The sequence below is a fragment of the Equus caballus genome, chromosome 17 (assembly GCF_041296265.1).
Source record: "Equus caballus isolate H_3958 breed thoroughbred chromosome 17, TB-T2T, whole genome shotgun sequence".
In the NCBI taxonomy this organism is placed as follows: domain Eukaryota; kingdom Metazoa; phylum Chordata; class Mammalia; order Perissodactyla; family Equidae; genus Equus; species Equus caballus.
The window spans coordinates 68,959,390-68,977,560 of record NC_091700.1 but is presented as its reverse complement, the minus strand read 5'-3'; the positions used below and the strand labels follow the sequence as shown (position 1 = coordinate 68,977,560).

Below are 18,171 nucleotides of genomic sequence, written 5' to 3'. Positions count from 1 at the left end.
TGGAAAGTTGTCCATGTTCATGGATTGGAAGAATTAATATTGTTAAAATGGCATCCTTAAGTTGATCTGCAGATTCAATACAATCTCTATCAGAATCCCAGCTAGCTTTTTTGCAGAGATTGATAACCTGATCCTAAAATTCATGTAGAAAGTCAAGGGATCCGGAAATCTCAAAACAATCTTGAAAAATACAAAGTTGGAGGACTCACACTTATCAGTTTCAAAATTTACTACAAACCTCCGGTAATGAGGGCAGTGTGGTCTTCACAAAGAGATGGACATGGAGGTCTATGGAACAAAATTCCAAGTCAAGAAATATATGCTTAGATTTTTGGTCAATTGACTTTTGGCAAGGGTGCCAAGACAATTCAATATGGAAATAATTATCTTTCCAACAATTGGTGCCAGAAAAGCTGTGCATCCGTATGCAAAATGGTGACTTTGTACCTTACTTTATACTATATCCAAAAAATAACATAAAGTGGATCATAGATCTAAATGTAAGAGTTAAAACTATAAAACTCTTTGAAGAAAACATGGGATCAGATCTTCATGACTTTTCATTAGTCAGTGGTTTTTAGATATGACCCCTAGAGTACAAAAGTCAAAAGAGAAGATTGGTAAGTTGGACTTCATTAAAATTACAAACTTGTGTGCTTTGACCATCAAGGAAGTGATACGACAACCCATAGAATGTGAGAAAATATTTGCCAATCATATATTTAAAGGTACTTGTAACCAGAATGTATAAAGAATTCTTACAACTCAATAATAAAGACAATCCAGTTTAAAAATGGGCAAAGTATTTGAATGACATTTTCCCGAGAAGATATGCAAATGGCCAGTAAGCACATAAAAAGATGCTCAACGTCATTTGTCATTAGATAAATGCAAATCAAAACCACAAGATGCTACCCGACACTCACTGGAACAGCTATAATAAAAAAGATAGACAATAACAAGTGCTGATGAAGAAGCAAGGAATTGGAGCCCTCATACACTGTTGGTGGAATGCAGCCTCTTGTAGTGGAAAACAGGCAGTTCCTCAAAAGGTTAAGCAGAGAGTTACCATACGACTCAGCAATTCTACTCCTAAGTACCTACCCAAGAGAAATGAACACATAACTGCATCTAAAACTTGTACATGAATGTTTATAGCAGCATTATTCATAATAGCCAAAAGCTGGAAACAGTCTAGATGTCCATCAAGTGATGAATGGTGAACAAAATGTGGCATTTCTGTGAGTGGTATATTATTTGGCAATAAAAAGGAATGAAGCTTAAAATAACTAATACATGCTACTGTATAGATGAATCTCAAAAAGTGCCAAGTGAAAGAAACCTGTCACAAAAGACCACATATTGTATCACACCATTTATATAAACTGTTCAAAATAGTCAAAACTGTATATAGAGAAAATGGATTAGTTGTTCCCCAGACTGAGGAAAGGAGAGGAAGGTCAGGGGTATGGAGGTGTAACTGGTAATAGGTACAAGATTTCTTTTTGGGATGCTGAAAATCTTCTAAGATTGGGAAATGGTGTTGGTTGCACAACTTTATGAATATACCAAAACCCAGAGAATTTATGATATGTAAATTATATACTCATAGGCTGTTAAAAAATATAGTAGCTTATTTTCTGAGATTTTGTGGCTTGTTCTCCTCTTTCTCTTTGGACCTTCTCTTTCCTTTTTCTCAGTTTTTCCTCTCCTGCTGAAGTTGGCGCCATGCCCAGCAGTTTCTCGTCAGGCTGGGTTCCTATCTCAAATGTGAGTCCTGGGGGAGCACTTTCAAGAGTTCAGACCTTCAGAGTTGGCCATGGGCCCCTCTCGCTCACCTGTTGCTGGAGTGGACAGCAATCTTCCAGTTTCAGCTGCTGCTCTCCGATTGGCCAGCCAGGCTCCACAGCGAGTCCCTGTCTGTTGCTCTGGAGTCGCCTGTTCTCCTGCCTCTTACTCACCCGGTTGCTTCCTTTCCTTCTTTCCTCAGAGATACGGAGATAGTGCAAGTCTTTTACCAAACCATTTGTATTTTGGGATTCAAAAGGAGACTTCCTCATCTAATTGTGCTGTGGACGTAGTCCATGGGTTTTGGTTTTGATATCAGTTGTTCTGTTTTTATGTGGAGGTTTTGGAAGATTCAAAAACTCTGCTCCCGTTGCTTCTGCCATCTTTCTAGAATTCACAAGTGTCATTTTTCTGGACAATTTGAGGAAGAGATTTGGAAGGAATTAGTCTGGCAGAAAGAGAAGATATTCTTCTGGACATTTAAATATCCTTGAGGGAAAAGCCCCTGGCTCCTTAATCTTTCTAAATCCAGCACCCTGCACAGGCCCTGGCCTGAGTTAACACCCTCACAAACGTTTGTCAGATAAATAGAAGTGCAGAGAGATGGATGACCGCTTGAAGGAGAGTGAGCTAGAATTTATAACTAGGACCCACTCACCAGTGTTGACATCCAGGGGGCCTGGATGCACAGTTTCCCCTCCTTACACCTGCAGGTCAGAAACACGTCTGAAGCCTGGTCAGCAGTTCAGCTTCTTTACCTGCCTCAACTCATTAAGAACTTGTGAAATGAAACGTAACTATCATGTTAAGTTTCCAGTCTCGCTAGGATATTGATGATTGGGTTGGTCAGACTCTACATGCACCTGAGCGAGTGCTCTAGGCCCTTCATTGTCCCGTAGGTGCTGAGCTTGTGACTCGGAGGTCCATAGCCATAGATTCCTTTTCCAACCCTAACCTACCATAATCCTTGCCTGTGGGTAAACAAACCACATATATGAGATGGTGTCTTGTCATTCAGGACCTTTCCAATCTGATATGGGGGAAAACTGTCTGATCTTTGCTCAACTCTCTGTTTCTCTAATAAATCACTTTTGTTTATTCTACCCTCCTAGAAACCTTAAAAACCTTAGTAAATAGAACTATCCATCTTACAAAAATGAATTCCCTCAAGGCCCTGTATTCTTTTGAAGCTGCTTCTGGTTGCCTTGAGCCATCTCTTGTGATGTGCTAGATCCTTCCTGATTCTTTCCCTCCTCATCAGCACTTATCTTCCCGTGTTTCATTTCCTTGGGACTCCGTTTTGCCACGTAAAGTTTGATAAAGTTGTACTGAGAGAGAAATGAAAGAAAAAGGCATAAAATGTGCTCTCTGTTCAAGACAGCATATTTATTTGTGTTTTAACAAAGGCTTACAATGCTTTAACTCAAAGAAGTTGAGTTGGGTAGAAGTTTGAACGCCTGTGCCATTTTTCAGATCCAGGTGAGGCCAGTGATTTTGGAAATAAGTAAGGTACGTAAATAATATAATTATAAGGAGCACCGTGTTCACTCTCTGAATGGCTGTCAAAATGATTGGTGGTGCATTTCTGGGTTGGGCTCTTGGATGGATTTCTTAACAAATTCTCTTGAGATATGTCTATCAAATCAGCTTGTTAAAAAGCAGAGGAACATGTGGGCATATCGCCCTCACAGTTGGATGCTTTTAGACACTGCAGCTGTTTGAAAGGCCTGAGTGAACTAATTCAATTATGCCTGCGAAACCTGTATCCCTCGTTGGTGTTAGAGCTGTAATGAAGATCCTTCTTAAAATAATGATAGCTGGGGCGAGAGAGATGTGCAAGGAATGTAGACAGCTACATTTAATTTCAATCAAAAAAAGAACAAAACACACAAAAATGGCATTTACGTTCTTAAAAGATAAGTGAAGGATTGTAATCGTGGTATGTAATGCTTGAGATTATTGAAACTTCCTTTTTTTGGTTTATTCTTTGGAACTGTGCATAGTTTTGTATATTATGCTTAATTTGACTCTTTAAATAAATGAGTTTTTGGCTTGAAGCTTTTCTATATTATCTGTTAAAACCTTTTTTTGTAATAATAAAGATGATTATGGTGAAGTTTATACAATATAAAAGTATAAATAGTAAAAAACACAAAAACAACTTCCCTTTTAATTCTCCTTCCCGTCAGGAAATGAGACTGATGCGTATCCATCTCGACTTAAAAAAATGCATATATATGCTTTATTAGTGGAGTGTCTAGTGTATCTTTTTATAAAAATTATATCATACTATTTATATTATTCTGCAACTTGATTTTTTCACCTAATAGTTTATGGTCTTCTCTCCATATAGATGAGAATTTAATGAGCTGAATTCTCCCTTTTTGTGTTCATAAGGGTATTAGATGTTGGCTTATACATAAGAAAGATGTCAGGAAGAATGACAGCCCTCCCCAAATGGTTTGCCCTTCTCTCTCTCTAGCCTAAAGAGATGTGCCAGTACCTAGAAGTCATTCGACAGCTGTCAAATCAATTGCATGGCTCTGGTGACGTGGAGGAGCGGCAACAGCTGGTAGACAAGTGTGGCCCCCACTTCTGAGCATGGGAGGAGGGACAGCAGATGGACATATTTCTGCTGTTGGTCCATTTTTAACTACATGATTTCCCTTTAGGTGTCATAAAAAATGAATTTAGAGAAATTAAAAAAAATGATTTAGATAAATGTAGAGATTTCGCTGAACCCTCTCCAGCATTGTGTATAATCTTTTGTTTTATAATCTTTTCCAAAACTAGCATCTTCTTGATTTAATCTGTATTTCTTTAATTATTTTTGAATTTAAATATCTCTCCCTTATTTTTATTTTACTACTTTTCTTAAGAATTTTCTGTTCACATCGTCAGTCAAACTTGAATCTGTTGTTCTTGTCAATTTGCTTGAACTGTTTAACTAGTAAACACAAAACTTTTATGTAATATGTAATAAATATAAATAAATATGTAAATAAATAAATAAATAAAAATAAATATGTAATAAACACAAAAAGAGATGAAATAGTCAACTTCATGTGTACTCTTTTATCACGATGCTGTAGTGCAACTAGGAAGAAGAAAAAAGTATAATTTATTATGATAAAATATAATGTAATAGAAATTTGTACATAAGAAAATATAAAAATAATGGTAAGCAGTAGATCATTTTCTTTGTATATGTGTTAATTATTTTGTAGCAGCATGTGAATTTTGGGAATGTTGGAGTGTTTAACAAAATTATTTACACTTCTTCCCTTTATTCATTAAGGTATCTACCAGATCAAAATTAGTGAGTTTTGTATCCATTTGGTAATATGCAAAAAACACAAAATCATTTAGAACATGGTTTACACAATATAAATAATCAATAACAATATAATAACATTTTGTTTAGTAGTGATGAAAAACTAGTAGTTAGCAAGTGATTTTATTACTACCTATGAAATTAGAGCCAATAGTTACTTTAATGCTCTCTCTCCCCTACCAGAGGAGCCCATAAACTTTTCTCTGAAAAACAAAATGAGTCATGATGCGAAGCTGAGGACGTGGTGGAAGATGAGGAATTAAAAAGGCATTGACCATGAATCTATGATGCCTGGCCACGTACAGGAGTAGGTCGTCACCCATGGGTGAAAAGCAGTTCAGTCTCCTGATTTGGTTTATTTTGGACCTGCTTGCCTGGAACAGTCAGTCCTTAAGAGAGGGGCCCTGGAGTACAGGGGCTGCATGTTCTTTCCTCGTGACTGCGGATGCCAGGCATACTGTGAAACTGGCCTGTGGAACTCATTCACCCGGAGCATGATGGCTAGCATGCTTCACAGCTCCTTCTTATTTTGGCCGGGACAGAAGTTCAGACGCTTTGTGTGTGTGTAGCTTTACCTCTCCGTGAGTTCCATTTTCCTCTTTTGTGCTTAGGCAGTGTATGTTTTTAAATACAAAAAGCCTCCTGTGGCTCTCTCACTTTTACATTCTTTGTAAATTTTACCCTTTATTCTGCGCTCATCTGGATTTAAAATGCATATGTGACGTGACTTGTTAGATTGTTAGAAATCTTTTCATCACAGATCATGATCCTCGTGTGTGTGTGTGTGTGTGTGTGTGTGTGTGTGTGTGTGTGTGTTTACTAAGGATGGAAGATCACATAGAAAATAGTTTTTCAAATAAAAGTTTTATTACTCAGTAAAACATATGGACCGAGGTAGGCAAACGACATTTTAAATGGGGAATTTGATTAGAAATTTCAACTTTAAATATTCTATCCTTTTCTTTGAAGCTATTACCTGAGAATGGAAGTATTTATTATACTCCAGTCATTATTATATAAATGGTTGGCTCTTGTAGTGAAAGAATGGTGAAATATTCTGTGAAATGTTCTATTCAGTCCTTTTTGAATTTTTCAACCAAAGCTTAAAGGCACAGGAAAGTGAAGGTGTGCGCCTCGCGAGACTGGGGGTGAAAGCCTTGCAGTCTGCCACAAGCTCTAAATTACTCTGGAGCTTTGCTATATATTAAGAATAAATGCAGATTTTAGTCTATTCTATAATACATCTTGTTTATTTTAATATAAAAATGTTTGAAATTGCTTACAAGTAAAATTATTTAACCCCTTCCTGCCAAGCTATGAGTAAGAATGGTTCTGCTGGAACGCATGCCATGTATATCCTTGATTTTGGGACACCCTTGGCTGACTGTTACACATCCTACAGAGTACACATAGCTTGGTTTAAATAGCTTTGTAATATGGAGGAGGAAGAGCTCAAGATCTACACATTTTAGGAGATGCTCACCAGAATTTTAATTTGAAGTCTTCATTTGGGCAAAAGTCTACAGATTTTCATGATTTGAGTAATACCTTTTCATTAATTTGTTCATTAATTTGACAAATATTCTAGTCTCCAGGATGGAAACAGTGCCTGTCTTCATGGAGTTTACAATGTAGTTGTTTTTATGATTTTGAGGTTGATAGACACATTCTAAAACTAGTTTGAACTTCTTGCCTTTATTTTCTAGTAGCTAAAAAAAATTTTAAAATCCCAACCAAAAACATCTTCATTATCTGGAAAATAAACTTGCTGCATTCTGTGGGTGAGAAAATGCATGCTAATTGGTAAATTCTGTTAATTATTGCTAAGAAGAGACATTCTCCTTGCCAGAGGATTGTATTTTAAAATTTTGTACATACCTCTTGATAGAAAAGAATTTACCGTGCTTCTGAAGGTGAAGTGCTGTGTTCTTTCTGATTATACTTTACTTTCAGCTATTAAAAAAGCTGCCTAATGCTGAGATCATTTAGTATTGTGTACTGACTGAAAACGTTTACAGAGGTAGTCCTTGCCTGGGAAGTAGCTGGCTTATAAATATCTCTTACATGCAGATTACAGCAGGTAACCTCCCCTCACCCCCACTTGCCCCCACCTTCATGGGAGCCATCATGAGAAGGCAGCTTGGGGTTTATGAAGATAATATGACTTTCGAGGAAGAAAGGGGGGGCATTAGAACAGATAAGGGTAGCTGATCTTGGAGACAAGCTCTCAAGCAGGTCTCATGACACTCATGAGGGTTGGCTGGGGCCAGAGAGAAGGATGGTATGTATAACTTCCCCTTTGAAACATATTTTCCTTCTTTTCTGACTAATTTCTAAAAAGCATTTTGAGAATTACAGCCTATTAGAGATGGATGAGAAATCAAGAAATCATCTAGTTCTTGTCTAACACTAATGTTGTATGTAAAGGAAACTCAAGTCTGTTTAAAGTGACTTGCCCGGGTTCATAGGGTTCATTAATAGCAGCATATATGCATCTACATTCCAGACCCTAGTCTTGGATTTTTCATACTAGACTTCTTCTTTTTCTGCTGTTCTTATTGCCTGTGGGAGATGATGGGACATGAAGCTGAAGAGGTGATCTGAAGCCAAATCGTGGAGGGCTTTATATGCTCTGCTGAGGGATTATCCTGTGTGTGATGGAGAGCTAATGATGATTTTAAGCACAGGCATGACATTAGATTTGCATTTAAAAAGGAAACTTTGTAATTTGGAGAATGGGTTATGTCCAGGGTGGTGGTGAATTGGTGACGTTAGGAAGCCAGTGGCGTGGTCTGTTCAAAAAATGGTGAGACTGAATATAAACAGTGGGAGTGAGGAGAAGGGTTGATTTGTTACAGGAATATTAAAGAGGTAGAGACATAGAATTTAATGGTCATTCGTATTTTGGTGGTAGGTGAGGGTGAGCGGAGAGTGAGAAATTAGGTGTTTTGATTTTCTAGGGTGCATAACAAATCACCTTACCAATTAGTGGCTTGAACCAACAGCTATTGTTTAGTTGCTCACTATTCTGCAGTTCAGGCAGGCTTTAGTGACAATAGCTCCCTACTCCATGTCGTGTCTGATAAAGCTAGAATTTTCAGGATTGCTTCTTCATTGTCTGGTGCCTCTGTTGGGATCAGTGTGTCATTTAGAGGCGGATCGGGAATCTCTTTCTTTGTTGTATCTCCACATGGCTGCTTTAGCTTCCTCTCAGTATGTCAGTCTCATTGTAATCTGACTTCTTACGTGGTAACTGGCTTTTCTTCAGAGTACAAAAATAGAAGCTGAAGGCCTTCATAATACGTGGGTGCAGAAATCCCAGAACTTTATTTCTCCTACATTCTATTGGTCATAGTAGTCACAAGGTCAGACCAGATTTAAGATGAGGGAAAATAGCCCCCATCAAAGAATTTAAGGACACAGTTAATCCACCACAATCTGCCCTCTGGCCACAAATAACTTACGTTCTTTCACAGGGAAAATACACTTACTCCTGAGACTCCCAGCAGTCTCATCCCATCACAGCATCAGGTTCAGACTCAAATACGAGAATTTCATTCAATAAATCATGTCTAGGTTCAGATGAAGTGTATTGGATGTGATTTCTAAGGTTCAGAGACCTGTGAGCTAAAAGGAGAAGTTATCTGGTTCCCCTCTCCAATATGAAATGGGAAGATAGGGGCAAGATAAGCACAGTAGACACTCAGTTCAAAAGGGATGTGTGAGAGTGGGTTATAGAGCTATATAACAGGCACTGGTCCATAGCAATTATGAAATCTAGCCAACTCCCCTCTCTTCTGGGGGCAGAGAACACACCTTGATTAGGGTCCAGTTCTCACTGGGAATGGTTTTCTGTAGTTCTTTGCTCCACCCTCTGTGTCATCTTTCCTTTCTTTCTTTTTCTTTTTTTTTTTTTGAGGAAGATTAGCCCTGAGCTAACTGCTGCAAATTCTCCTCTTTTTGCTGAGGAAAACTGGCCCTGATCTAACATTGTACCCATCTTCCTCTACTTTATGTGTGGGACACCTACCACAGCATGGCTTGCCAAGCAGTGCCATGTCCACACCCTGGGCTGCCGAAGTGGAATGTGCACACTTAACCACTGCACCACAGGGCCGGCCCACATCATCTTTTCTTTCTAATGAGAAATGACTGTGTTTGCAGCTGAATAGATTTTTCAGCCTGCTTCCTGCCCATAGAAATTTGGGGTCCCAGAGGCCTCTTTTTGTTTTGGAATGTCTCATTTCATTGTAGTCCAAGCTGGCACAACTTCCAAAATTTCTGAGAGTTTCCTTTATATCAAATTACGGTCTATTCTGTTGGACAAAAGTCATACTCAGAAATATCTTTGAAATGGATTGGCCCTTCTCTACTTTAGTCTGGCTGTCAGATTGCTGTGGGACAGCACCTTAGGAGTCTTAGAAGCCCCTTTCTGTAGCTGAGAGAGTCTAGGAGGCGGGTCCTCAGATCTTTGAGGTTTTCAAAAAGAGTCTTACTTTTTTGCTATTTATCCTGAGGCCAATTTTACTGGCAGAGCCGGGTTTTGGTCTTTGCCCAGAGACTATGAGACTATTTTTAACTTTGAGAGTCTTTTGCTGAAAAAGACTGCAGACGAGAGGCAGTTTTACCGTGGGACTGAAGAAGTCATGCATCCTTTATCTTTCCTCTAATTTCTTCTTGAAACTAGAACAGTTTCTTCTTAGCTTATCTTGCTTCTCCTGTACCTTATCACAGCAGCTGAAAGAAGTCAGTAGCACTTTTAGCTTTCTGTCTGGAATCTCCTTAACCTGATCCACAAGGTCATTAGATTCTCTTTCTGTTGTGCACATTACTGCAAATAACAGTTTGACTTGTTGTTTTGCCAGTATACAGCTCGTGTCCCCTTTTCTCCAGCCTTCAGTTGCAGTTTCCTCACTGCCCTTTCAGTTCTCACTGGCAGTCTCCCTGAGTCCTCCACGTGGTGCTCACTCCCAAAGCCAATGTGACATATTTTATGTTTTTGTTATGGCACCACCTTTATTCTAGATACTGATTTTTGCATTGCTTATTGCAGAGTGAGCCACGCTCAAGCTTAGTGGCTTCAAATGGCAACATTTATTTACTCGCTACCTTGCAATTTGGGTTCTCCTTAGTGAGAACAGCTTATCTCTACTCCACATAGCATCTGCTGGGACTGGAACATCCGTAGTGGCTTCTTCACTCTCATGTCTTGAGCCTCAGTTGGCTGGTTGAAACATCTGCAGCCTGGCTAAGCAGCTCTTTTTATCTATATGGCCTCTTTACATTGTTAGTTTGGGCCTCCCCATAGCATGGTGGTCTCATGGGCAGTCTGACTTCTTACATAGCTGCTGGCTTTTTTTTCAGAGTATGGAAGCAATGGCAACCAGGCCTTCTTAGTACCTGGGCTTGGAAACCCCAAAATGTTACTTCAGTTACATTCTGTTTGTCAAAAGGCAAGCCCTGATTCAAGAGGAGGCAAGTAGCCCTCACCTCTCAATGAGAAAACTACAAAGAATCTGAAGGTATCTTAAATCCAGTACAGTAAGATAGTTCCTAGGTTTTGGGGTTTAGGTAGCTTGGGTAGATTATGATACTACCCATGTGGACCATGTTTTCTGGGGAAGGTCTTGGTTTGCTTATGGATACATTTCAAAGAAACCAAGTCCAAAACAAAACCAAACCAAAACTGAAATCAAAAAAGAAACTGGTCTTGGGGCTGGTCACGTGGTGTAGTGGTTGAGTTTGGCACACTGTACTTTGGTGGCCCAGGTTCACAGGTTTGTGTCCTGGGTGTGAATCTACACCATTTGTCAGCCAAACTGTGGTGGCAACCCATGTATAAAGTGGAGGAAGATTGGCACAGATGTTAGCTCGGGGCTAATCTTCCCCAAGCAAAAAAAAGAGGAAGATTGGCAACAGATGTTAGCTCAGGGCTAGTCTTCTTCAGCAAAAAAAAAAAAAAAAAAAAAAAAAGAAGAAGAAGAAAGGGAAACTGGTCCTGCCAAAGTTGTAGACTGACTTTGTCTACCTCTCCTTTCCCTTTCCTCACTAAAATAGTTCTATTACTCTTCTCAGGTCTTCTACCTGTTATCTCAATTTCCTCTTCTATCAGCTATAGACAGCATCTCTTAAAATTTCTATGTCAATTCTACCACCTTTGCTTTTATCTCTTTTCTTCTACTCCCAATTTCTGGTTTATGGTATCCGTACTTTTTTTATGTTGTTAAAATTGATATTGTGATGTGCCCATAATTAATTTCATGCTTTGTTTGTAGGTTGATTTTAAAATTTGATCATTAGTAACAGGTTATGCTATTGTGATTCTGTAAATATTCACTAAAGTGTGAGTGTGCCGTAATTTTACGTCTTTTGTTTTACAGCCTTTTTTTTTTCTTTTCCTGGAGTCTCTACCAATTTTTTCTTGCCTTTTCTGCTTTAATTGTATCTTTAAATTTTTCTGACATCTCATTCTTACTAACTAATCCATGAAACCCTTCATTTCTTAAATGCTCCTCAGCCAGAGCCCTGTTGTCCTGTTTCAGTTGGGACTGATGGCACCGTTGTCTGTGGCACAGCCCTCAGGCTTCGATTCACTGTTTCCCAGATCCCATGACTTCCTGTTTCTTATTTTACTCTTTTGTTTTGCTCAAGCATATCTTTAAATAACTTCTCCAAAATCCTTGTATGGGTAAACCTTCTGAATCTCTTCTGATCTGAAAATTTATCTATTCCTTGACCAGAATGTTTTTTCAACATTGTAGGAAAAGAAAAACCTAAGTACTCAGAACATTGTGTCTTAATTATGCTATAAATAAATGTAAAGGAATATGATTACTTGTTTTTGTTATTTTCCCCAACTCTATGTTATGATCTTCTGTTTCTCCATTTCATCGTTATTGTTTAATTTTTTCTTTTTAGTATTCATATTTTTGAATTGTAGAAATTGCAATCAGACATTAGTTATTGGGTTTATCTATTGATAAATAATTAGATGACAAACTTGTAAAATTTTCCCTAAATGGAAATCATTACTGTGAAGCAAATAAATAGGCCTCTTTTAGGAAAAAACATAAAAATGTTTAGAGTATCCTCCCTTCCTTCTTATTTAAGATTCTTTGCTTTTTTGTCTGGTGAGATAAGGTCAGATTGCTCAAAGCTCTTGCTTCAGGAAGGTTTGTCTCTGCAGGTGAACTTGAACTTTATCTTTTTAAAACATAGTCAACAAGATCTGAAAATGTTTTAGACCTCTGAGCAGTGGTACCCTTAGGTCAATTACCCTTCCTTTGAAACAGCTGTTGAGGTGATAAAAGCTTGAGACAGAAAGTCCATTAACAGCATTCATGCCTGGAAGACAAATGTGCTTTATTGTTTTAGTATAGTCAGTGGAACTGTCTGTGAGGTTGTACCGAGATTTTTCTACACCTCTGAAGGTGTGAGATTTGATGCTTGAGATGAAAGAAACTGGATGAAGCATTCACCTTTTACATAAATTATAAGCATATGAAATAACCCTGTCGAAAACACTGCTTAAAATCAGGAACTACATTAATAGCAGGTCATGAGACCAATGAGGTGCTCTGTCGGGAAGTCCAGAGCCAGTGCGTTGCAAAAACAACCTGATCCTGGGGCTGGCCCCGTGGCTGAGTGGTTAAAGTTCCGAGTGCTCCGCTTGGGTGGTCCAGGTTTGCAGGTTCGGATCCCAGGTGCGGACCTACTCCACTCATCAGCCATGCTGTGGAGGCATCCCACATACAAAGTGGGGGAAGATTGGCACAGATGTTAGCTCAGGGCTAATCTTCCTCGCAAAAGCAAAAAAACCCCAACCTAATGCTGTGTATAAATGAAGAAGTTTAAACAAGCCAACCTATTAAAATGGAAGGAACATAAAAATTAACTGGTTCCAGAGCCGTGATACGTACCAAGGTGTCACTTTTTTTCTCTAGTGGGTTGTGAACCTCGTAAACTGTTTATGGGTTTGCTATTTCCAGTAACTCATCAAATACTACAAGGCGTCTGTGTAAATGGCCTTTGATAGTATACAGGTCAGATATTTTATTATAGTGTTGGAGGGATACATTTCATATTCTGACCTGTGAACTTCACTCCTCACTTACAAAAGAAGTACGTGAAGGTGGCCTTCTAGTTTGAAGTCAGCATTTTACACATCATTCCTGTTCAGATACTCCACCGAGTTAGGAGCCCTGGCCTCTCATGAGGAGCCATTGCGGAGAAGCAGCAGTAGATGTATCCTTTTCTGGCCTGACCGTATCCACTGCTGAGTAGGTCCAGACCAGGACATGCGCCTGCTGGGCTCCCATCTCTTTGGATTTCAGGCGTCTTCTACTTTCGTCCTTAAATTTCCCTCACAGAACAACTTTAACACTTAGAGGAATGGCAATGTTCTTTCAGAAAATATATTGAAATTCGATAAACTCATTTTTTAATTCACACACTTCTACACGCAGACTTTCTGTATTTAGTGCCTATAGTTTGACTACAAATGGTTCTTTGTATTTGCACTTGGTAACTTCTATCTTGGATGCAATCTTTTTAAAGGCAGTGATTTTTTCCCTCTACTGTGGGCTCTGCCGAATCTGCTCAATAAATGTTTGTCGAATGAACTTAATTGGATACAGTCCTGTTCTTACTGTTGTTTCCCTTTCACTCAAAGTCTGTTAGTGTATTGAAAGCACAGCAACGTTGCTTCTCGTGCTCAGAGTCATCGGGAAGAGCATATTTGATTTGTGATTTATACTGTGAAGTAAAATGTGAACCAAACAAAAATAGCTACATACTTTTAAATTTTTTAAAGATTGACTGGCAAATCTGGCCTCCATTGTAATTGAAACATGAAATATAATTATTTGTGTTATTTATAATATATTCTAGCAAGTATTTGGCATGTAAGTGGTGGTTCTCTCTGAGCACTCTCTTTTTTTTCTTTTCTGTATTTTCCTTATTTTTTTTTTTTAAGCTATCACGGCTGAAACATCTGGCAAGCTGATTGAATACACAGCCCAAATGACCATTATTCTTTTCATTTACCTCCATGCTTTGATGATCTCTTGTGTTTAATAATGATATTTCTTTTTTAGAATTCATAAGGGCCCTGGCAAGATCCAAAATTTGTGGAATTTAAACTATGGTTCTGCTGAATCTGGGTTAATAAGTAAGAAAGTAATATGGTAGTATGAATTTGACTCAAAATAAATGTGTCTGAGATGACAGTAGACTTGTGTTTACTTCTTTAATTATACTTGTCCTGGCTTCCTCATAAAGCAATTGTAAGAGTCAACTTGAAATTAGTTGAAAAGTACTTTGTAAGCTATTGGAAAGTCTACAGTTTGTAGACCTGGCCTGTGCATAGCAAGCCAAATGGGCAGTAGTGGGTAGTACATTATCTGATGGACCCAGTACAGCAAAAGATATCCATCAATTCATACTTGTAAAATGGTTGGAACAGGGCCTGGCATACCATAAGCCGTATATAATTTTTGTTATGTAAATACTAAAAACCAAGAAAATACTAATTGTGCTAGTAAAAAGGTGGTTAGGTGTAACATTCCGGAGTTCAGCTTAGTAGAATGGGGTCAAAACCAAGAAGGCAAGGGTTTCAGCAGTGCCTAAGAAATGGCTATCCATTTCATGTTCAGAGATTGGCAGCAAAGGGAAGGAAAAACAAAACTAAGTGTAGCAGTAAGATCAAACACAGGCTGGGTGTGTGTGTGTGTGTGTGTGTGTGTGTGTACGCGCACGTGCATGTGCCTTTGTATATTTTTTAAATTTAAAATTTTATACATTTTTATGTATTTCATTTATATATAAATTTTTATTATATTTTTATGATTTCAGAACAGATGAAGCCCATAGGGCAGAAATGATTGGAGGTGTTAAAGAAGAGGGTATATTGTAAAATTTGAAGTCTCTGTGCAGCGGAGATGGATTAGAGGCTCAGTAAAGAGGAAGGATTCGCTCTAGAGAAGGGAAGAGAGACATCTTCAGTGTTAGAGGAAAGGATGAGAAGATAGATAGATGTACAGACAGTGAGATATTGAAGTGGAAAGAAGCACATGAAAGAACTTAAACTAAGTGGTTTTACAAGTGCCATTAAATTCAAAGTGGATTGTCTGCTGCAGAGACCTTTTCTTATGTTTTTGGATTAAGATTCTTGGAGAATAAATGAAACTGTAGGAAGTGATCATCTTAGGAACGTGATGGAGAATGAATTCTGGTAATAAAGTAGAAATAAAGTGTGAAGAAGAATATGCTGATATTTATGGTGATATTTGGGACATACTATTTGGTCAAATATGACAAGCTTTGTGGTCATTATGTGTGCATTTTTAAATATGGTCTTTGGTTAACTAATTCAACAAATATTTATATGTTTATTTGACAAATATCTGTTGAAAATCTTTGGTTTCACAGGGCTTACATTTTAGCATGGGAAAACAGATGTTGAAAAGATAAAGTAAAATATATAGTATGTTAAACAGTAATAAATGCTAAGGAGAAAAATTTTGCAGAAAGAGGGAGAGAGGAAGGAAGGAGAGAAAGAGAGAGAGAGAGAAGAAAGAATTAGTTTTAGGGAGTATGGCCATTGGAATTCACTGAGAAGATGGCAGTTGAGTAATGGTCTAAAGGAGGTGAGCGAGAGGGACAGGAACGTCATGGACCTGAGGAGGAAGCCTACTGGTCTGTTGAAGGAACATTAAGGAGGGCATCGGGCTGGAGCAGACTGAGTGAGGGGAGAGTGATAGGAGATGAGCTCAGAGAGGTGGTGGGAATCAGACAGTGTAGGGGCTTGTACGCTGCCAGGCTGGATGAAAATACTAATGGAGTAAGTGTAAATAGAAAAGAGGAGAGGACCAGTCACTGAGCCCTGGGGTAGCTCCAAGGGTTAGAGTTGTGGAAGACAAGAAGGAATAAGCCAAGGAGACGGAAAAAGGAGAGCCAGGTAAGTGGAGAAGAACTAAGACAGTGTGGTGTCTGGAAGAAAGTATTCCGAAGGGGAGGAAATGATCCTATCTGCAAGTGCTTCCGATGGGTCTAGAAAGAGGAGAACTGAGATTTAACCACAGGATTTAGCAATGTGGCAGTCATACCATCTGTTTTGATGGGATGGTGGGAGCAATTGCCTGACTGATGTGGGTTCAAGAAGGAAAGCGAGGAGAGAAATTAGAGACAGTGAGTGGAGGCAACTCTTGCAAGGAGTTTAACTGTGACCGGAGGAGAGAATTGGCAGGTAGCTAGAGAATTCTTTTAGGATGGAAGGAAAACAGCAGCATGTTTGTAAACTGATGAGGAAGATAAAGTAGAGAAGGAAAAATTGATGCAGAAGAGAGAGGGGAGAATTGTTATAGCAGTGTCCTTAAGTATGCAAAAGACAATGGCATGTGATGTTCAAGTTGTGTGTGTGTGGATGGTGGCCCTAGCTAACAGCGAGTTTATTCACAGTATCAGGAGACAAGGCAGAGTATAAAGGCACAGATGCAGGTAGGTGACTAGATGTGGAAGGAGGAACTTGTGAAAGCTTTCCTTGGATGTATATCCAAAGATAATGTATGTTTTATCTGCCTGTCTACCTATCTACCCATCTCTCTCCCTCTTTCCCTATCTATCCACACACACGTACATATGCACAATGATTCTGACAAACCAAGAAGAGGAGAAAGATGAGATTTTTGTCTTTTGACAATTGCTGACTCATATACCTTGAGGTCTGCTGTAAATCTCTTTGAAGTTCATGTGCAGCATCCTTAAGCTTTCACTCCGAGCCTTGAGGAACTACTGTTAGAAAGGCAGAATGTTAGATTCTAGTTCACTTTTACTGATTGCATTTCAACTCTGGGACTGCCACTATGATTAGTAAGTGAGATGGGAATGCCAAAGGGGAATGCAGATTGCTGAAGGTGGCAATAAATGAGTCCCCTGGTATCAGAAATTAATAGCACCTTTAAAAACACTCTTGAGCCCCGGGGTTGGGCTAGTGAGAGAAAGCCCTGTCTTAGTTGATTCCGTATCCTCATCATTCTGGACGTAGACTTGTACCTGATCTCCTGGGTACTGGACCTTTTGACCATTGAGACTTGGCTTTCCATTTAATCTCTGTTTTGACCTTTTCATTTTAAGTTTTTAGCTTAATCGCTTGTCTTCTGGACTTATTCTTTCTGTGTCTTCTGGGACCCCAGACTTCTGATTTGCTGATAATTTCCCACAGTCTTCTGTGTTTTAATTGTTAACTTTCAGACCTTTTCTGCCCACTTTTTCTGCTGATCCTTGGCTATATCTGGCACAATTGTCTTGATGCCTAGAATTGGTGTTCAGAAGCCAATCTCATTTTAACATAATTGATTGGATTTTTAAAATTGGGTTTATAAATTGCAACAATTGCTATGCCTGAATTGATCACATGATTTCCTAAAAATTGTGAAGTGATTTAATTAGTCAAAATATGATTTTTTAATTCTATAGTGTTTATTTAGTCTAACTGCCATAATCTACAGTATTAAAAAAATAAAAACCAACTCTGGAAATACAGCAGTGAGGTAAAAACTAAGCTTTTCTACAAACTAGTGTGTTTTTACATACAGTGCTTTTCCTAAGAAGCAAGCAAGAAAGAAAAAACCCTAATTGAAGCCTCTGAAATAAATAAAAATACATAGGAACAGATGTGATTGTGACTTAAGTTTAATATGAAGCATAAATAATGTGATTAATGCTTTTGTCTGTTTCCTAAATCTCCTTTCAAGGTTGTTTATAGTTCACGTGGCTGCAGGGTAGGTAACTGACAGAAGCACGTCTAGTCTGTAGAGTGAGTCCTCCTGGCAATACATCATATGGTTCTAGCTGTCATTAAGATAGGATTCAAGTTAGCATATTGCCAACCTGTTTTACAAGAGGAGTCTGGAATATTGCACTCTGTCTGTCAAGTAAAAAAATATATGAAAATATTTGAACTGAGAATAAGTGGTGAGCAAGAATGGCTACCATTTAGTGAGCACTTCTTATATGCCAAGCATGTATACTCTCTTATTTCACTCTTACAA

The 18,171-nt window shown here is 38.5% G+C and overlaps 1 protein-coding gene across 16 annotated transcripts in view; it reads left to right on the top strand.

Annotated features, from left to right (window-relative positions):
* Positions 1–18,171, top strand: part of TBC1D4 (TBC1 domain family member 4) — a 175,935-nt gene that overhangs the window by 66,565 nt on the left and 91,199 nt on the right. For 2 of the 16 annotated variants that reach the window (XM_070239874.1, XM_070239873.1), the window contains exon 1: positions 5,537–5,703. The exons of 11 other annotated variants lie outside the window; for them this stretch is intronic. The gene's annotated coding sequence lies outside the window, so the exon portion shown is untranslated. Of the gene's footprint in view, positions 1–3,113; positions 3,298–5,456; positions 5,704–18,171 lie in introns of those variants that run through there. 3 more of the 16 variants (XM_070239880.1, XM_070239878.1, XM_070239871.1) reach the window with 3 other exon arrangements.